Source organism: Macrotis lagotis, chromosome 2, assembly GCF_037893015.1.
Source record: "Macrotis lagotis isolate mMagLag1 chromosome 2, bilby.v1.9.chrom.fasta, whole genome shotgun sequence".
Classification (NCBI taxonomy): domain Eukaryota; kingdom Metazoa; phylum Chordata; class Mammalia; order Peramelemorphia; family Peramelidae; genus Macrotis; species Macrotis lagotis.
The window spans coordinates 212777606-212800818 of NC_133659.1; positions in this window are offsets into that span (position 1 = coordinate 212777606).

The following is a 23213-nucleotide window of genomic DNA, read 5'->3' on the forward strand; positions in this document are numbered from 1 at the left end:
CAATATAATCCTGCCACCAAAGAAGCCCATGCTCTCTGGCCAACCTTCTCAGCAAATTCCAGTAATGTTTGAATTTAAAGCCAATCAAAACTTTGTGTCTAAAACTGTAGAAGTGTGAACTACATGCCAGTTTAGATATAGCCTTACATCTTCAGACTGTTTTAAAGGATCAGAGAAAAAGAAGAGTTTTATATTCTAAATATCACTAAAACTAAGGTAGTGGAGTATATTGAAAAGAGCATTAAATTTTAAATAATAGAACCTGATGTTAAAATTTGCTTCTGTATTTGTGCTCATATGGGTCCTTGTGAAAATAATTTTCCTTCTCTATGATTCAATTTTTCTCTGATTAAAATGAGGCAAATGTTATATATGTCTTCTAAGATCCTTCCATGCATAAATTCTTTATATTTGGCTTCATCCCTACCAAGACTGGCAGAGATGAGTCTTTTATCAACTTTCTATTGTTTATGAAATTTCAATATTTTTTCTCCCTTTACTACCACAAGCAAACTAAAACCCCACCCTAAAACCCCCACCAAATAATTCCCAGCTCTTCTTTCTCTCAGTAGCTTCAGTTGCTTCTTATACCTCAATACCTCTTATATATAAGTGTCAAAAGAGATTTTTTAACAAGTTGAACTCAGAATAACTAAGGCTTGGTGCAATATAGTCTCTGAAATATTCATCCTTTGTTAAAGTATGTACTTTACTATAACTAATTAGACAAAAAAATAATGTTATGTGGTATGGTGTGATATGATGTGATATTATATGATATAATTATAATGTAATTGCTGTAACAGATATGATAGACTTCTCTTTGCATTAGATTAGATAATATTAAGAAATGATGAAGTGAAGATAGAACAGCTCAAATCATATTTTGGTTCTGTTTTCTCTGCCAAAGATAATAGTCTTAATACTGGGAAGAATAACATCTTAATAGAAAATTGCATATTAAAAAGCCAATATAAATATGACAATGTATTAAATTAACTAGATGTCCTAAAATGAGTGAAATCATGAAACATGGATTAATTATATTCCAGTGAATTTGTGAATATATTAACATAAACACAGGACACTGTCTTTGAAAAAATGGAGAGAAAAAAAAGGGTGTTGAAAGACTAAATAGTAAATTTTACCCTTCGGAGAAAGGAATTTCTCAAATCATGGGCCAATGAGTTTAGCTTTAAATTCCTGGTAAGATTCTCAAATACATTAGGAAAGGATTGATTTGAAATCACTTTCTGAAGAAAGTTGTTATCACTGTGAGTTGACATGGATTCAAAGGAAAAAAATTCATGATATACTAATTACATTTCCTTTATAGATAGAATTGCTAGATGAATAAATGCTGTTGATATAATAAAAATATTTTAGTATGCAAGTTAAAAACTCACAGAATATTCTCGTGGATAAGAGGAAGTATTTGAGATAAATGATAGTAAACTTAGATAGATTCAAAAATATTGAATGATAAGACTGAAAAATAAGGCAAACAGTAGCAACCTAGAGTAGGGTGGAATGGTCAAGGGTTTTATATTCTGTTGTATTCCATTTAATTTTTTAAATCAATTATATGAAACCAGGTAAAATATACATCAAGTTTGACAGTGACAAGAAGTTTAGACATCTGGATAACTTGCTAAAAGACAGAAACAGGATAAAAAAATCTTACCAGACTAAAACAATAGCCTGAATCTAAGAAAATGATATTTACTATGCGTTTATATAGATGCCTTTAAAATTATTTACATAAATATAAGAGGATAATCAAGGTTATACAATTTTTAGTAGAATCAAATATGATAATTACATGAACTGCAAATTTAATGTGATTAAAATCATTTAATATATTTCAGACATTGTGTTAAATGCTAGGGAAAAAATTTTGTGAGTCAAAAGTTAAAAATATACTTTTTAGAAGAACATGGAAATATTATCTATCAGACTCAGAAATAAGGGGGAAATTATAAACAAGATGCAGAGAATATTATGAAACTTGTAGAGACTATTATGATTCCATGAAATTGTAAAAGTTTTTGTATAATAAAGCCAAAACAGTCTGGTTAGAATGATAGCAGGAAATGGAGGGAAAATTTTTATAGAAAGCTTCTCTAATTAAAAATATCATCTCAAATAAAGAGAGAAATTTATAAAACTTAGAAGAATGTGAAACATTTTCCAATAGATAAATGGTTAAGGGATATGAATGGGCAAACTTTGATAAAGAAATCAAACTATATATTGCAATATGAAAAAAGCTCTAAAATCATTACTGAATAGAGAATTACAAATGAAAAGAACTTTGAGATATCATCTCATATTTAACATTCTGGCTAAAATTACAGAAGGAAAAAAATGACAAATGTTGGAGGAGAAAAGGGAAAATTAAGACCTTGAAACACTATTGGAGGAACTGTGAACTGATCCAGCCATTTTGGAGAGCAATCTAGAATAATACCGCTTTAGTTATAAAACTGTCTATGTCCTTTGACCTAGCAATACCACAATTAGATCTATTTCCCAAGGCGATAAGCAAAAAAGGAAAAGTACTTATATGTTCTAAAATATTTGTAGAATTTGTACTTGTAGTGGCAGAGAACTAGAAAGAGAAGGAATGCCTATCAACTAAGAAATGCATCTGATTGTGATAGAATACTACTATGATATTAGAAGTGATAAGCTTATTGATTTTTGAAAAATATGGAAAGACATGAAAAAATGAATAGGGAAATGAGTAGTACCAAGTTACAGCAACAGCAATATTGTTCAAAGAATACTGTGCGACTTTTAGGATTGAGAAAAGATTATGTTATGAAGCCAGGATGCTCCTGAAGCTTTTCGCCAAAGCTACTTTGAATTAAGCCTCTAAACAAATCAATTTACAAAGTAATGATGCTTATGACTGTTGAGAATCGTACTTCTTTCAGGAAAATTGTAAGGAGTATACACTGATAGAGCTAGTGGATAGTAGATAGCTGTAAAACAATTAGGATATCAGGCAAAAAAGGCTTGTACTGGGAGAAGAAGGCAGAGGCATTAGAAGATAACATCATGTGAAGAGGTTAAAAGGGTCTAATATTGTATAGGGAAAGAAGAGATTGTGTGAGAACTGAGTAAATATTACTTATAACAGATTTATCTAAAATATGGAATATCATAGATTCTCAAATGGATTTAGAAATTTGTCCTACTTTCTTGGAAGCAGTAAATAGGGAGTGGGGAGGAGGAAGGGAAAAGGAAAAGGAAGATAGGGGTGATTAAAGGAAGGGGAAAAGTAAAAGAAAGAAGAAAAGGGGCAAAGGAGAAGAAAAAAGAAGTGAGGTGATAACAGGGAGGACAGCTTAAAGGAGGGAGCAGTCAATGAGGGGAAAGAAGAAAGAGATGTACAAAATAGGAGGAGATGGGATGGAGAAAAATGAAGAGTTAGTAATCTTAACTGCATGTGAGTGGGATGAAGCCTCCCTAAAACAGAATTGGATAACAGAGTGGATTAAAAACCAAAATTCTACAATATGTTGCTTACAAGAAGCACATTTGAAGTAGAAAAATACACACAGGGTAAAGGTAAGAGACTGGAGCAAAATATATTTTGTTTCAGCTGAAGTAAAAAATCAAGGCTAACATTCCTTATCTCAGAAAAGGCAAAAGCAAAACTAGAACAAATTTAAAGGCATAAGGAATAAAATTACATCTTTTTTAAAAAAGATCCACAGGCAATGAAGTAATATCATATACATACCAAGTAGTATGGCATGCACATTCTGAGAGGAGAAGTTAAAGGAGTTGGAAGAAGACAAAAACAGCAAAGTTATATTAGTGGGAAACCTCTACCTCACTCTCTAAGAATTAGATAAATCCAAACTTAAAATAAGCAAGAAGGAAGATAAAGAGATGACATGAAATTTAGAAAAATTAACTATAATAAACCTCTGAAGAAAAGTGAAGGAAAAATTCAAGAAAGAAGGGAGTAAACCTATGCATTTTATGGCACCTACACAAAAACTGATCATCTTCTATGGCATTAAAAACCTCACATTCAGATGCAGAAAGGCAAGCATACAAAATGCATCCTTTTCAGATCATGATGAAATAAAAATTGCATTCAATAAAGGACCATTAAAAGTAAGCTAAAATTATTTGGAAATTAAGTAATCTAAATATTTTTAAATGAGTGGAACAAGCCAAAAAATTATAGAAATAATCAACAATTTCATCTAAGAAAAAGACAATGATGGAATATCATACCAAAATATGTGGGATTCAGCAAAAACATTTATTAAGGGAAATTACAAATCTCTAAATGCTTACATGAAAAAATAAAGAGATCAATAAATTGGGCAAGTAACTAAAATATTAGCAGAAAAAGAACTATTCAAAAATCCTCAATAAATTCCAAATTAGGAATTCTGAAGATTAAAGGAGAAATTAACGAAATAGAAAGTAAGAAAACTATTGAACTAATAAAGAAATCTAATAGCTGATTCCATAAAAACAAACCACCATATTAGTTAAACCTTTGGTTAATCTGATTTAAAACAAAAAAGAAAGAAGAAAAGCAAATTACCCATATCAAAACTGAAAAGGATGAACTCGCACCATTGAGGGAGAAATCATTTATACCAGGTATAGAGAAATGGTCCAATATCAGGAATACAATCAACATAATTGATCATAACAATAACAAAATTATCAAAAATCATGATTATCTCAATAGATACTTTAAAAGTCTTTGACAAGACAGTCCCCATTTCTATTAAAAACACTAAAAAGTAGAGTAACATAATGGAGTTTTTCCTTATATAAATGGAGTATTCCTTAAAATGATAAGCAGTATCTATCTAAACCTATCATCAAGCATTATATGTAATGGGAATAAAGTAGAGGCATTTCTAGGAAAATCAGGGATGAAGTAAAGATGTCCTTTATCACTACTATGATTCAATATTTTATTAAAACTGTTAGTTTTAGCAGTAGAAAAAGAAATTTAAGGAATTAAAATATGCAATGGGGAAAAAACTCTCACTGAACACTTTGCAGATGATATATATATATATGTATATATATATATATATATATATATATATACATATATATATATATATATATCCCTACAAAAGCAACTAAAAACTACTTGAAATAATTAGCCAGTTTAGTAAAGTTGAAAAATATAAAATAAACCCATATAATCCTTAGAATTTCTGTATATTACCAACAAAGTTAAAAACTAGGAAGAGAATTTCCATTTAAAGTAATTCTAGGGGCAGCTAGGTGGCACAGTAGATAGAGAATTGGCCTTGGATTCAGGAGTACCTGAGTTCAAATCTGGCCTCAGACACTTAATAATTACCTAGCTGTGTGGCCTTGGGCAAACCATTTAACTCCATTGCCTTGCAAAACAAAATAAATAAATAAATAAATAAAAATAAAGTAATTCTAAACAATATAAAATTCTTGGGAATCTGTTCCATACCATTAACATTAAGCCCAAACAATTGGAAAAATGCCAATTTCTGATGGTTAAGCCAAGCTAATATTACAAAAATGACAACTCTGAACAAATTAAATTCCTTATTCAGTGGCTTGAAAAAATAGTAACAAAAGTCATCTAGAGCAACAAAATTTCAAGAATATCAAAGGAATTAATGAAAAAAAGGTAAATGAAGATGGGCTACTTATGCCATATTTAAAACTGTCTTATAAAGTTGCAATCATCAAAACTTTCTGGTACTTGCTAAGAAATATAGAAGTGGATCAGTGGAACAGCTTAGGTGCAAAATAAACAGTGGGAAATGACTGGTAATCTACTGTTTGATAAACCCATAGACTCTAACTTCTGGGAAAAGAATACACTATTTGACAAAAAGTTCTGGGGAAATGGAAATTAGTATTTTTGAAATTAGTAATTCAAGGGGTGGCTAGGTTGCACAGTGGACATAGCACCAGCCCTGGAGTCAGGAGTACCTGACTTCAAATCCAGCCTCAGACACTTAATATTACCTAGCTGTGTGGCCTTGGGCAAGCCACTTAACCCCATTGCCATGCAAAAAAAATTGAAATTAGTAATTCAGAAAAGCAAAAAACTAGGCTTGGAGCAATGTCTCATAACCTATACCAATTTAAGATTGAAATGGATAAAGGGTTTAGATATAAAGAGGGATAAACCAACTAGGAGAACCAGGAATAGTCCCTCTGTCACTTCTTTGGAATGTGGAACAGTTTAAGAGATAGAGAACATAATAAATTTCAAAATGAATGAAATTGATCACATTAAACTAAAAAAAAAAATTTGCACAAATTTAAACCAATGAAATAAAAAGCAGAAAAATAGAAAATTTCATATCTAGTGTTTCTGATAAAGGACTCATTTCTAAAATATATCTAGAATGGAGTCAAATTTATAAGAATGCTAATCATTCTCTGATTTATAAATGGTCAAAGGATATGAACAGCAAATTTTCAGATGAAGGAATTTAGACTATCTACATGTGAAAAAAATGCTCCGGGGTGGCTAGGTGGCGTAGTGGAAAAAGCACCGGCTTGGAGTCAGGAGTACCTGAGTTCAAATCTGGTCTCAGACACTTAATTACCTAGATTTGTGGCCTTGGCCAAGCCACTTAACCTCATTTGCCTTGCAAAAACCTAAAAACAAAACGCTCCAAATCAATATTTTTTTTATTTAATATTTATTCTCATTTTGTACAAATAATTTTTATACATTAATAACATATTCTTGTTTAAGAGTAAACAAAATACCCCCCCATTAATATAGACTCGCTTGAGTGATAAAATAAAGGGGAGAGAAAAAATTAAAATTTAAAAATATAATACTAATAATTGTAGGTATGGGCAGGTGGAGCAATGGACGGAGCACCAGCCCTGGAGCCATGAGCACCCGAGCTCACATCTGGCCCTGTACACCCAATAATCACCCAGCTGTGTGACATGCAAGCCACCTGAACCCCACTGCCCTGCAAAAACCAAAAAAAGAAAAGAAAAGAAAGACCCAAAATAAAATAAAATAAAATAGTAATAATAGTAGGGGCGGCTGGGTGGTGGACAGAGCACTGGCCCTTGAGCTAGGAGCACCTGGGTCCAAATCCAGCCTCAGACACCCAATGATCACCCTGCTATGCAGCCCCAGGCAGGCCACCCAGCCCCATTTTCCCTGCACCCCCCAAAAAATTAATAATAATAAAAAATGTGCTTGAGTCTTTGTTACAACACCAACAACTCTGTTGCAGGTGCATCACATTCTTTATGATAAGTCCATCACAAAAGTTATTTCCATATTTTTTCATCATTGCCATTGCTGATCACAACTCCCTCCTTTCATATTTCTCCACTACCATGTACTATATTTTCTCTCTCCTTTCACTCTGACTCTGCTGTAGGGTAGCTGAGTGGTGCAGCAGACAGATTCCTGGCTCTGGGGCCAAGAGATCATGAGCCCCCATACTACCCTTAGGCCCAGCATCCACCTGGCCCTATGGTCCCAGGCAGGCCATCAAATCCCAGCCCTTTGAAATAAGTAAAAAGAAAATGTGTTATAACTGACCACTCTCCCCCCATGGTCCATCACCTCCTCCATCACTCACATCCCCCCCTTCCCCCTGTTCCCCCCCCTCCTTCTTATTCCAGATGCCTATCCCCCATTGAGTATATATGCTGATTCCTCTCCTAGCCACCTCTGATGAGAATGAAGATTCCCTCATTCCCCCTTGCCTTCCCCCCTTCCATATCATTGCAATATCTCATTGTAATAAAGAAAAATCTTATTATATGAAATATCTTGGCCTATTCCCCCCTCTCCTTTTTCTTTCTCCCATTACATTTCCCTTTTTTCTATTGACTCCATTTTTACACTATATTTTATCTTCAAATTCAGCTTTCTACTGTGCTTCAATTATAAAAGCTCCCTCTACCTGCTCTATTAACTGAACAGGTTCATATGAGTATTATCAGTGTCATTTTTCTATGCAGGAATGCATGCAATTCATCAAGTCCCTCATAATTTCCCCCTTTCCTCCAATCTCCATGCTTCACCTGAGTCCTGTATTGGAAGATCAAACCTTCTGTTCAGTTCTGGCCATTCCAACAGGAACATTTGAAATTCCCCTGGTTCATTGAAAGTTCATCTTTTTCCCTGGAAGAGGATATTCAGCCTTGCTGGGTAGTTGATTCTTGGCTGCATTCTAAGCTCTTTTGCCTTCTGGTTTATTATATTCCAAGCCCTACGAGCTTCCAATGTAGTTGCTGCTAAGTCCTGTGTGATCCTGACTGCAGCTCCACGATATTTGAACTGTGTCCTTCTGGCTGCTTGTAATATTTTCTCTTTGACTTGGGAGTTCTGGAATTTGACTATAATATTCCTAGTGGTTGGTTTTTTGGGGATCTCTTTCTCAGGGGGATTGGTGGATTCTCTCCATTTCTATTTTGCCCTCTGCTTCTAGAATATCAGGGCAATTTTCCTGTAGTAATTCTTTGAAAATGATGTCAAGGCTCTTTTCCTGATCATGACTTTCAGGTATTCCAATAATTTTTATATTATCTTTCCTAAGTCTGTTTTCCATATCAGTTGTTTTTTTCAAAGAGATGATTCACATTTTCTTCTAACTTTTCAGTTTTTTGGTTTTGAAGTATTGAGTCCTGATTTCTAGTGAATTCATCAATCTTCCTGAGTTCTATTCTTTATCTGAAGGATTTGTTCTCCTCAAAGAGTTTTCTTATCTCTTTTTCAGTCTGGCCAAATTTGCTTTTTAAAGCATTCTTCTCTTCAATAACTTTTTGAACTGTTTTATCCATTTGACCTAAGCTGGTTTTTAGCATGCTATTTTCTTCAGCATTTTTTTTGGATTTCCTTGACTAGGCTGCTGAATTCATTTTCATGTTTTTCCTGCATCTCTCTCATTTATTTTCCCAGTTTTTCTTCTAACTCCTTCATTTGATTTTCAAAGTCTTTTTTGATCTCTGTCATAACCTGATCCCAGTTTCTGTTTTTCTTGGAGTCTTTAGATGCAGGAGCTTGTGCTTCCTCATCTTCAGACTGAGTATTTTGATCCTTCTTGGGCTCATTTGCAAAGTATTTCTCAATGGTTTTCCTCTTGATTCTCTGCTTGCTCATTTTCCCAGCCTGAGCCTGTTTTGGGGGTGCTTCCTGAGCTTTTGGGACACTCCCATAAGGGTCTCAGTGTGTGAGGCTCTGTCCTCTCCTGGTCTATGAATGACCATATGCGCCCCTCTTCCACAGGGCTGAAGTGGAAGGGCCCCTGCTGTTCTATGGGGGAGCCTAGACTGTGATCAGGATCTGAATGTAGTCAGAGCCCCAGAGCCCTGTTCCAGGGATAGAGGACAGAGTTCTGCAGTCTCTCTTCACTCCCCTCCCTAGGTTCAATGGGCTCATGCCCCAGGGGCTCCTGCTTACTGCCTCCACGTGCTTCTGTTTCCTGGAACTCCACTGTGCTGGCCATGCTGCTCGCTGCGTGCCCTGAGGGCTGGGCTTCAAGTGCTCACTCTGGCAGAGGTCCCCCACTGTTCCCCCAATTTGTGCCCAGTTTTTCCTGGGACATAGCTCTGGAAACTCCCCCACTGCTGTGAGCCACGGCTCCCAGTGCCCTGAGGCTGCCTCCCGGAGGTTGAAGTTTCTTCACTCTAGCGGGCCACCCCTTGGGGGAGCTGCTCCTCCAACCCTGGGGAGTAGAGCCTTTCTGCTCTTTTCCAGGTTACCTTGAGTAGGAGAACTGCCTCATTGGGTCCCTCTGTGGGTTCTGTCTCTCGAAAATTTAGTTAGAATCCTTAGCTTATAAGTCTTATGAGAGAGCACCTAATACACGATCCATTCTTGTCGCCATCCTGGCTCCACCCCCTCCCAAATCAATATTGTTTACAGAAATGGCACCTCATTTCTATCAGATTGACTAAGATGACAAAAATGTAAAATGATCAATAAAATTGTGCATACTCTTTGATCCAGCAACATCACATTAGTTCTATATCCCAAAGAGATCATAAAAACAAGAAAGCCCCACATATACAAAAATATTTGTGGCAAGTTCTTTTGGCAAAGAGCTTGAAATCAAGGGAATGTCCATGAGTTGGGGAATGACTGAATAAATTATTCTATATAAATTTTATGGAGTATTATTTATTGTTCTTGAGGGCCAGGACTTCAGAAAAGCATGGAAAGACTTACATGAACTGATTTGTTTTTAGAAAGATTTTATTTGAGTTTTACAATTTTCCCCCCAATCTTGCTTCCCTCCTCCCCCCCCAAGAAAGGCATTCTGTTAGTCTATACATTGTTTCCATGATATACATGGAACTCAGTTAAATGTGATGAGAGAGAAATCATATCCTTAAGGAAGAAAAATAAAGTGTAAGAGATAGCAAAATTACATAATAAGATTTTTTTTTTTCAAAAATGAAGGTAATAGTCTTTAGTCTTTGTTCAAACTCCACAATTATTTCTCTGGATACACATAGTATTCTCCATTGCAGATAGCCCAAAATTGTCACTGGTTGTTGTACTAATGGAATGAGCAAGTTCATCAAGTTTGATCATCACCCCCCATGTTGCTGTTAGTGTGTACAGGGTTTTTCTGGTTCTGCTCATCTCACTCAGCATCAGTTCAGGCAAATCCTTCCAGGCTTCCGTGAATTCCCATCCCTCCTGGTTTCTAATAGAACAGTAGTGTTCTACAACATACCTATACCACAGTTTGTTAAGCCATTCCCCAATTAAAGGGCATTCGCTTAAGTTCCAATTCTTTGCCACCACAAAAAGGGCTGCTATGAATATTTTTTGTACAAGTGATGTTTTTACCCTCTTTTATAATCTCTTCAGTGTATTGACCCAGTAGTGGTATTGGCGGATCAAAGGGTACACACATTTTTGTTGCCATTTGGGCATAATTCCAAATTGCTCTCCAGAAAAATTGGATGAGTTCACAGCCCTACCAACAATGTATTAGTGTCCCAGATTTCCTACATCTCTTCCAACATTAATCATTATCCTTTCTGGTCATATTGGCCAGTTGGAGAGGTGTGAGGGGGTATCTCAGAGATGCTTTAATTTATGTTTCTGTTAACAAGTAATGATTTAGAGCAATTTTATGGATCACTTTGATTTCCTCAGCTATGAATTGCCTTTGCATATCCTTTGATCATTTGTCAGCTGGGGAATGGCTTGTTTTTTTGAAAATTTGACTCAGTTCTCTATATACTTTAGAAATGAGTCCTTTGTCAGAAATACTAGTTGTAAAAATTGTTTCCAATTTACATTTCTTTTCATCTTGTTTACAGTGGTATTGTCTGTGCAAAAGCCTTTAATTTAATGTAATCATAATTACCTAGCTTGCTTTTAATGATGTTCTCCATCTCTTCCTTGGTCATAAACTGCTTCCCTTTCCATAGATCTGACAGATAAACTACTGCTTGATCTTCTAGTTTGCTTATAATATTGTTTTTTATGTCTAAATCCTGTATCCATTTTAATCTTATTTTGGTATAGGGTGTGAGGTGTTGGTCAAATCTTAGTATCTTCCATACTAACTTCTAATTTTCCCAACTGTTTTTATCCCAATAGCTGGATTCTTTGGGTTTATCAAACAACAGATTACTAAAATAATTTTCTGCTGTTACACTTAATCTATTTCACTGGTCCACCATTCTATTTCTTAGCCAATACCAGACAATTTTGAAGACTGATGCTTTATAATATAATTTTAGATCTGTTAAGGTTAAGCCACCTTCTTTTGCACTTTTTTTCATTGAATCCCTATAAATTCTTCACTTTATATTTCTCTATATAAATTTACTTAAAAGTTTTTCTAAGTCATTAATTTAAGCTTTTGGAATTTTGATTGGTAGGGCACTAAAGAAGTAATTTAGTTTTGGTAGAATTAACAGTTTTATTATATTAGCTCGACCTATCCATGAATAGTTGATGTTTGCCCAGTTATTTAAATCTGATTTAATTTGTGTGAGAAGTGTTTTGCAATTGTTTTAAAAAATTTTTTGAGTCTTCCTTTGCAGGTAGACTCCCAGGTATTGTTTAAGGTTACTTTGAATGGGATTTCTCTTTCTAGCTCTTTCTCCTGTATCTTGCTAGTCATATAAAGAAATGTTTAGGCTATATGAGGGTTTATTTTATATCCTGTTACTTTGTAAAATTTGATAATTATTTCTTGTAGTTTTTTAGATGATTTTTTGGGATTATCTAGGTATATCATCATGTCATCTGCAACAAGTGAGAGTTTTGTTTCTTCCTTCCCAATTCTAATTCCTTCAATTTATTTTTCTTCTCTTATCCCTGAAGGTAACATTTCTAATAGAATATTGAATAGTAGTAATACAATATTGAATCATCCCTGATCTTGTTGGGAAGGCCTATAGCCTATCCCTGTTGCATATAATGCTTACTGATGGTTTCAGATAGATATTGCTTATTATTCTGAGAAAAAAATTCATTTATTCCCACACTCTCTAGTATTTTTAGTAGGAATGGGTGCTTTATCTTGTCAAAAGCTTTTTCAGCATCTGTTGATATGATCTTATGATTTCAGATAGGTTTGTTATTGATATAATTAATCATACTAACAGTTTTCCTAATATTGAATCAACCCTGCATTCCTGAGATAAATCTTACTTGTGTATAATATATTATGCTGGTGATAACTTGTTGTAATCATTTTGCTAACATTTCATTTAAGATTTTTGCATCTGTATTTATCAAGGAGATAGGTCTATAATTTTCTTTTGCTATTTTACCTTTTCCTGATTTAGGTATCAGCATTATATTGGTGTCATAGAAAGAGTTAGACAGAGGTCCGTCTTCATCTATTTTTCCAAAGAGTTTTATATAGAATTGGAACCAATTGTTCCTTAAATGTTTGATAGAATTCACTTGTGAATCCATCTGGCCATGGAGATATTTTTTAGGGAATTCAAGAATGGCTTTTTCAATTTCTTTTTCTGAGATAGGGTTATTTAGCTTTTTTTAATTTCCTCTTTATTTAATCTGGACAACTTATATTTTTGTAACTATTTCTTAGTTTCACTTAGCTTGTCAAATTTATTGGCATAGAGTTGGGCAAAATAATTCCAAATTATTACTTTAATTTCCTCCTAATTGTTGGTGAATTCACCTTTTTTCATTTATGATAATAGCAATTTGGTTTTCTTCTTACTTTTTTTTAATCAAATTGACCAGAGGTTTATTAATTTTATTGGTTTTTTCATAACCACCTCTTGGTTTTATTTATTAGTTCAATAGTTTTCTTGTTTTCCATTTTATTAATTTTTCCTTTAATTTTTAGAATTTCTAATTTTGTATTTACTTGGGTGTTTTAAATTTGTTTTTTCTCTAATTTTTTAGTTGCATATTTAGTTCATTGATTTACTCTTTCTCTAATTTATTCATGTAAGCATTTAAAGATATAATATATGCCTTGACAGCTGCCTTGTGTGTATGCCATAGGTTTCGGTATGTTGTTTCATTACTGTCATTATCTGGAATGAAATAATTAATTCTTTCTATAATTTGTTACTTAATCCACTCATTCTTTAAAATGAAGTTATTTAGTTTCCAGTTAGTTCTGGGCCTATATCTCCGTGGCTCAAAATGGCATGTGATTTTTATTTCATTATGATCTGAGAAAGATGTATTCACTATTTCTGCCTTTCTGCAATTGATCATTAGGGTTTTATGCCTTAGTACATGGTCAATTTTTGTGTAAGTGTCATGTACTGCAGAAATAATAAGTATATTCCTTTATATTCCCCATACAGTTTCCTCCATATGTCTATCATATCTAGGTTTTCTGACAATCTATTTGCCTCCTCAACTTCCTTCTTGTTCATTTTATGATTAGATTTTTCTAAATCTAAGAGCATGAGTTTGAGATCTCCCACTAGTAGAGTTTTTCTGTCTATGTCTTCCTGTAGCTCTTTGGATAGTGAATTCTTGGCTACATTCCAAGTTCCCTTGCTCTTCAGAATTTCTCATTCCATGCCCTTCGATCCCTTAATGTTGATGTGGATGGGACCTGCATAATTCTTACTGTGGTTCCTTGGTATTTAAATTTTTTTTTTCTTTCTGGCTGCATGCAGGATTTTTTTCTTTTATATGATAGTTCTGGAATTTGGCCACAATATTCTTTGGTGATTTCATTTAGGATCTATTTCTGGAGGGGATCTATGTAATCTTTCAATAACTATTTTGCCCTCTGCTTCCATGATACCAGGGCAATTTTCCATCACTGAATCGTGTAATATTAAGTCCAGGCTTTTTTTCTCTTCAATGTTTTCAGGAAGACCTATAATTCTCAGGTTGCCACTTCTTGATCTATTCTCGATGTCAGTGGTTTTGCTTATGAGGTATTTTACATTTTCTTCTATTTTTTCAATCTTTTGGTTTTGTTTAACACAATGCTGCTGTTTCATGAAATCATTAGTTTCCCACCAATTCCATTCTTTTTTTAAGAGTGGTAAAATTTTCTTCATTTACTTTTTTGCAACTCCTTTTGCAATTGGTCACTTCTATTTTTAAAGGAGTTTCCCCGAATTGAGGATCTGAGAGAGTTATCCCCATTTTGTAGGGCCTTGATGAAATTATGGAGCTCAGGTCCCTTGCTCAGCTGCTTGTTCTCCAGGAGTGCTCTGAAACTCTCTGTGCTGGAACTCACCCTCCTGTAGCCTTCCCCCCATCCCCCACTACCCACCCCACTCCCAAAGATTTTGCAGCTAAAGTTGGCTTTTGCACCCACCACAAACCAAAGTCTCTGTGGCTGAGGCTAGTCCTCTGGCTTCCCCCAGCTGCCGTCCATGCTCTTGCCCTCTGTTCTCATCTCCCAGTTCACCCACGGTCCCCTGAGATGACCTTATTTGTAGATGCTCTTCTCCTAGATTCTTTTTCTGGGTTTTGTCAATCAAATTTCTATTAAGAAGTTTCTTTCATGTTATTTTTGAGGGGAACCAGGAGCACTAAATACAGTGCCTGTCTTCTCTCCACCATTTTGGCCAGAAGTCCAAATGAGTTTCCAAAACTTCTACACCTCTGAATTATCTCTGAAAAGAAAAAGGCAATAAAATTAGGAGTTACAAAAAATATCAAAGAAACCTGAATCCAACTAAAACACAAACAGAAATACAACAAGAATTCCCAGAACAGCTAAAAATTTTCAATATCCAATAAGAGTGTTAGAGGAACATATCCGTAGATAAATGAGTGAGGAAAGAAAATATGAAAAAAATAACAGTTTTTAATAGAGACATTAAAGATACCCTGAATTAAATAACTCCTTAACAAAGAGAATTCTCTAAATGTAAAAAAGGTATAAAACTTCACTTGTGAAATTAATATTGGCTAAATGAAAAAAAGAGGTACAAGAGCTCCCTGAAGAAAATAATTCCTTAAAATTAGAATTGGACAAATGGAAGTTAATGATTACAAGAGATAATAAAAACAATAAAAATCATAAGAATGAATAACAGATTGAATGTTAAATTTGGTTATTATGGAGAACAATTGACCTAAAAATTGGATTAAAGAGAGATAATTAAACAATTATTGGACTATCTGAATTCCAAAACAGAAGAAAGACCCCAGACACTATATTTCAAGAAATTTTCAAGGAAAACTTCCTTGAAATCCTTGAAACATAGGTAGAAGATAAATTAAAAGAATCTGCTGAAAGATTTCAAAACAAAAACTCCCAGGATTATTATAATCAAATTCCAAAGCATGAAAGAGAAAATAAATTAAGCACCCAAAAAGAGAAGTCACTCAAATACTGTGGAGACACAGTCAGGATCACACAAGATGTAACAACTACCCCTAAAGGAGGAAAGGGCTTGGAAATTAATATTCAATAAGGCAAAATAAAACTGGAATTACAACCAAGAACATCCTACCCAGCAAAACTGAGTCTAACCATTCAAGGAAAACATAGTATTTAATGAAATAGAAGATATTCAAGTATCAGTGATAAAAAACACCAAAGATGAATAGGAAATACAACATTTAAATTCATGACTCAAGTAAAGCATGAAAAAGCAAACATGAAAGAGATATTATCTGAGATTCAATATGATTAAACATTTCCTTTCTATATGAAAAAATGATATATGTAACGTATAAGAATTTTATTATTTTTAGAGTAGTTAGGAGAATAGGATAGTTAAGAAAAAGATAATGCAGGAGTGAATCAATTATGATGGGGTAATCTAAAAATACCTCAGCAAGATTGCCTAGGTGAGAAGGAACAAGGAAGAAAAGTGAGGGGATATTATATTACATAAAAGAGGTGCAGAAGAATGTTCTATAGTGAATGGAGAAAATACTGACAGCAGGCAATGCTTCAATTTCACTTATATGTTCAGATCATAGTTTGATCCAATATTATAAGCACCAAACACATACACACCAAATGGCATAACAATCAAATTATTCCAGGAAAAGTTTAATAAATTACAGAAAGAAATCATAAAACTATACTATTAGGAGGTGCATCAACTTTTCCCTCTCATAAGTAAATAAATAAAACCATAAATAGATGAGAAAAAAAAGTTTAAAGAAATGAATGGAATCTTATAAAAGTTATATTTGATAGACCTGTGGAAAAAACTGAATGGGAACAGAATGAAGTATGTCATTTTCTCAGCTATACGTGGCACCTTCACAAAAATTGACTACATATTATGGCACAAATCTCATAACTAAATAAAGAAAAGCAGATATAAAATACAACATTTTCAGTTCATACTTGCAATAAAAAATTGCATTGCATTCAATAAAAAGTCATGGAAGCTTTGATTAAAAATGATCTAAATACTAAATAATCTATTCCAAAAGAATGTGTTTGTCAAATAATAATTCATAAAAATAATTAAAATTCCATTAAAAATAATAATATGAAACAACATTATAGAATTTGTGAGATGAAGTCAAAAAGAGATCTAAGGTGAAAATATATATCTGTAAATAGAGGTATCAATAAAGAAAATCAGATAAATGAATTGTGTGTAAAGTTAAAAAAACAAAACTAGCAAAAAAGCAAATTTAAATACCACCAATTTATATACTAAAATAAAAATCCTAAAAACATCAAAGGAGAAATTAGAAAATTTAAAGTTAACAAAAATTGAACTAATAAGTAATAAGGGCTGATTTTTAAGAAAAACCAACAAAATAGATAAACCATTGCCTAATTTGATTTATAATAGAAAGAAACCCAAATTAGTAGATTCAAAAATGAAAAGGGGGGATGTATTATCAAATAAGATTAAATTAATGCAATTATTAGTAATTATTTTGCTAAATTATTGGCAAGTAAAACTGACAATGTAAATGAAATGAATAAATATATATGAAAATATAAACTACCCAGATTAACAAAAGAGAAAATAGAACACTTAAATAACTATCTTAGAAAAAGAAATTGAGATATGATTGAGCTTTCTATGAAAAAATTCTTGTGGCCAGATAGAATTACAAATTAATTCTACCAAATATTTAGAGAACAGTTAATTCCAATATCATATAAACTATCTGTGAAAATAAGAGAAATCCTATTAAATTCTTTTTATGATTCAAATATGGTTTTAATACCTCACCCAGGGAGAGCAAAAATTATTCATCTAAAACCAAGAGCAAGAATTATCTGTAACAGGGATAAATGTGAAGCTTTTTTAATATGATCAAAAGTGAAGTAAGGATATCCATTATGACCTCTACTACTTAATATAATAACAAGAAGAAGAAATTGAAGGAATAAAAGCAGGCAATAAGGAAATAAAACTATCACTTTTTCCAAATCATATGGTATGAAGTTGAGAAAATTAACTGAGAAACTAGTTAAAATAACAATTTTAGCAAAGATTCAGTATAAACCTGTTTAAATCATTAATATTTTTATATATTACCAACAAACCATAAGGAAGGGAAATCCTATTTTAGATCATTGTAGACAATGTAAAAAAACCACGGAGTCTACCTGCCAAATCTACCTGATTATTTGAACACAATTAAAAAAAAAACACTTTTCACAGAAATAAACATGGATCTAAACATTTTGACAAATATTAATTGCTAATGGATAAACTGAAATCAGTATTTTTTTAAATGGCAATCCTCCTTTAAATAAATTTAGGTGTTCAGTGTCAAAGAAAGCAACAAAAAATCTGTTATGGAACTAGAAGAAATATTAACAGAATTCATCTGAAAGAACAAAAGGTAAAGTTTATGGAGGGAAGAAGTGAAAATCATGTAAAAATGACCAACACTTTCAGATTTCAAACTATATTACAAAGTAATAATCTTCAAAATAATTTCGTATTGGCTAAGAAATAAATATTGAAATAGAATAAGTACATGATGCAAGTATGAAATCACCAAATTAAACAAGTGTTTTTTAAGCCAAATAATCTTATCTTTTGTGGTAAGAACTCATCATTTGACGAAAGAAAATGCTGGGAAAAACTTGGAAGCAATTTGATAGAAACTAGAACTCAGTCAAGAACTTAGATCATATACCAAGATAAGGTAAAAGTGAATAAATGATTTAAACACAAAAGATGATGTTATATGTAAATGAGATCATGGAAAAAGGAAATCTTTAATAATAAGAGATAGAAAAGATAATGGAAATTGAAATAATTTGAAATGGAAATAATTGTAACTTTGTTTGCCTAAAATTAAGATATTTTGAAAAAACAAAATTAATGCAGCCAAAATTAGAAATAAAATAGAATATGGGAGGGGATTTACAGCAAGATTCTCTGATAAAGGTTTAATTTTTATACAGTAAATTGGGACAAATTTGTGGAAGTTAAGAGCCCTGTTCCCTTTGAAATGGCAGTTTTCAGAAAAAGAAATCAAAGTCACCTATAGTCAAATGAAATAATGATGTTCTAAATCACTACTCATTATCAAAATGCAAATTAAAACAACTCTGATATAATGCCTCACACCTATCAGATTGATTTACATGATGGAAAAGGATAACATCAAATGTTGAAGGATTTGGGAAGAACTGGGATATTACTGCATTGTGAAATTGTAAACTTGCTCAACTAATCTGGAGAACAATTCAGAGTTGCCCTTTGATTCAACAATGTCTCTATTAAGTCTGTCTCCTGAAGAGAATGAAAAAAGAGAAAAGTACCTGTTTATATGAAATATTTATTTTTATGGTGGCAAAGTTTTGGATTCTGAAGCAAAGTTCATCAATTGGAGAAAGATTAAACTAGTCATATGTGATTTTGATGAGGTACTAGTGTGCTATTAGAAATGAGAGCCAGGATGGTTTCAGAAAAACTTGTGAAAATTTATTTAAATTCATGCAAAATGAAGTGAGAAGAACTAGAAGTACAAGGAATACAATAATAAGAATATCATCAGGATGGTCATCTAAGAAAGCCTTAGCTACTTTAATCGAGCCAATGATTCCAAGACAATTAAAATGGACCCATAATGAAAAATGACATCTACCTCCAAAGAGAGAACTGATGATCTCTGATTTCAAATTGAAAAGTACATTTTTAAACTTTCTACAATTTTCTTGGTGTTTTTTTGGCCTGTCTTTTCTTTTACAAAATAGAAATTTGTGGATTGCAATTTATGTGGCTTCACACATGTATGTATAATTTATCTCAAGTGGTAGAGAGATGAGAATTAGGGAGGGAATTTGGTACTCAAAAATTTTTTAAATGAATGTTTAAAATTCTATATGTAATTGGGAAGCATTTAATGAAAGAAATAAAACATTTCAAAAATTACAATTTGGATCATAAAAATAAAGTCAAGTCATCAATAACTTTTGTAAGTAAAGTAGCATCCTTTCAACTTAAATACAACAAGCTTCTTTTTCTGAGGGTCAGAGAATAAAACACAATATTCCTTAAAAACTAAATTCATACAAGATCTAATGGTCAAGATGGTTACCAAGAAAAGCTGATATGCAATAGAATGTTTCTAACTAGCCTGACAAAGGAAAATATAATATTTCCCTCACCTGTGATAATACTTCTAACTATTCATAAAACTTCCCAGGGTGCATAATATCTGAATGAATTATTATTTGTGTTTTAAAGTTACTCAGAAAATTAACTAACCTTTCCCAAATTAATACAATTTGGAGCTAGGTACAATAGGACATTCTAAAATTATTTTCTATTAGTCTTCCTTGCTGAATTCTATTTTTTTAAGAGAGAGAGAGAGAGAGAGAGAGACAAACAAAGAGAGAGAGAGAGAGAGAGAGAGAGAGAGAGAGAGAGAGAGATAAATGTGGTTCAAATCTATGCTTTCTCTGATTTTTTTCAAAATTTAAATTGTTTAACTCTCTTCACCCAGTGCAGGTCAGTAAGCTGTTTGTAATTTAGAATATTAGAGAATAAATTCAAGAAATGATTACATTAATTGGATCACCATCATTTGACTTATATGCATCAAAGTCAAAATGTAAATATAGCTTTTCCTTTTCCTAAAGCTATTTATCAGAGTTTTCACATGTCCATTCTTCTTTGCTGAGTACTTAAATCAAAGAAATCAAAACATATTTTAGGAGGCAATATTCATGATACATTGCTCAGTTGAGAATACATAGAATTTTGTTCATTATTGGGAGTGAAATTAGGGTCAAATGACCTATTTCTAGATGCATAGATTAGTCAAAGCAAGGCCCCCTACTTCTCCATGCATGCTTTATTAGACTTTCATGACAACTAACTAATGATATACATGAGTGAGGCTCTCTCCTTGGGTTAGTGAACCTTTTGAGAGCTCTGAGAAAAAAAGAACTCCAAGACACTTTTGATAATCTAAGCCAGAAGAAAAACTTTTCTTCCATGTATCACCACCCTTTCATACTATGCTCCTAATTTGAAAAAAATGAAATATGTTTCTTATTGGAAAATATAAAAAAATAAAATAAATGCATAGAAATGTCCCCCATGATTGAAAACAGAAGCTGCATTACTTGGCCATTAAGACATTCTCATTGGAAAAAAAACTAATGGAAAGTCAAATTAAATGGAACACAACTAGTGTATTTTATCAACTGCATGTCATGAAACCACACCCAATACATTGTATCAGAGGAATGACAGACATGCTGGACTAGTAAGATGTTAATTACCTACAGGTTTCTCTTCTAAATTTATATTCCTTGGGAAAGAGTATGGAACAAGAGAATGCAAAATTATAAAGGAAGAACACTGAGGAGGAAGGTAGGGTAGCCAATTTATTTTCCCTCATACCCAAAGGTGCCCCAGGCATTTCAGCTCAGCCTTCTGAGTCTGAGGCACAAAAAGAAATGAAACTAGGGAACTGTGTTTATAGAAAACCAAGAATTGTAGAAACTGAGTTTTCAATGTGGATTTACTCTGTCCTATAGGAACTTTCAGTGGCACATGTTTCATTTTCTCTGTGAGTAAAATTGAAACACTAAGATGATCAATCTCCATTACAATACAACTATATTTTGCATGGATTGAGATATGCCACTACCACATCATGTTCCCTAATATATCATCACCAAAATAACTTGAAACTATGTGCTTATCCTATAAGATGATATTTTTGCCCCCTTGACAGCAGTGCAATAAGAGATTTCCATTATATTTGTTACCACAGAGAACTGAAGAAATTATTTTACTTGCATTTCCAATATTAGAATTATAAGTAATATAGCAAATGCAAAGGGTTTATTGCTAAATGTTAAAAACCCATACCATTTTCTTGTCTTCTTGTATTTACTCCCATTCTTATAACCAGAAAAAAAAATCTTTCTAGTGTCTGTTGATGTTAATATGTCTTAATTCTGACTCATATGAACTAAATAGATTGATGCTTTTACTTATGCTGGAGAGAGATAGATTACCTGAGGTAGGTCATCTTAGGGAATACCTACAGCATGTAGTATCTAGTTTTATGCCAGTATCTATATGTCTAAAGACATGTAGTGATGAAATTCATAAAGTGACGGATGAGATGATGAAAAACTGAACCTGGAAATAAAATCTACTTGGTGAAATTGAAAATTTTGAAATAGGAGTCAAAGAACTTGGATTCTATTTCTTGTCTTGCTACCTGTGTGTTCTTGAACATGGACATTTCAACTCTTTTGTCCTTTACTTTTATTGTTCATTTATTTTAATTGTGTCTAACTGTTCATGATTCCTACTTGGGGGGGTGGCAAAGATACTAGAGTCATTTTCCAATTCCTTCTCCAGTTCATTTTACAGATAAGGAAACTGTGGCAAACAGAATTAAGTGAGTTGCCCAGGATCATAGAGCTAGACATTATCAGAGGTCAGATTTGAATTCAAGAAATACCTGACTGCTGGTACTCTATTCAGTATGTCACCTACCTCTACTTTTAGTTATCTGTAAATTACATGATGCTGTAATTCTTTGCTAAAAAGTACCATGAGGACTGAGGATCAGGTTAAACTGTGAGTTGAGGAAACCAAGTCTAGGGGATAAAAAGGATTGGTGATAACTAGAAATCAATAAAGACCACATATGAACTGATTGGTGGAAGAAAACTAGATAGAAGCTGCATCACATTAAAAGTAAGGAAGCTAGAGGACAGTGGGACTTTTTTCATATAGTCCTAAATTTCACAGGTACTAGATTTCTAATTTAATAAACTAGCTAGTTCTAGGGAATATCAACCAATCAGTTAATCAAAATGTAATTGCTAAAAGCTAACTATATGTCAGAAAATTGCTAGAATCTAGAGAAACACCAACAAAGAATAAAATAATATCTTCTTGATCCTGAGCTTAATTCTATTACCTAAGGTTAATAAAATCATACATTTACATTACCCTATATAGTTTATAATGATTATGATGATAATGATAATAATGACAGCCAACATATATATACATATATATACATATATATATATGTATATATATATATATATATATATACATATATATATATATGTGTGTGTGTGTGTGTGTGTGTGTGTGTGTCTGAAATCAAATCTAAACTGAGGTCTTCCTAATTCCAGGCCTATCTATTACTCCATTTTGCAATGTGTTCTTTACAACAGCCTACAAGGTAAATAACTCAATCATCATTAATCCTATTTTACAAAGAAAAACATGAGCCTTAAAGAAAAGATTAAGTTCCTAGTCTTTCCATGATCACATAACTAGTAACTGTGGGGGGTGGGGGGAGAGTGGGGAATCAA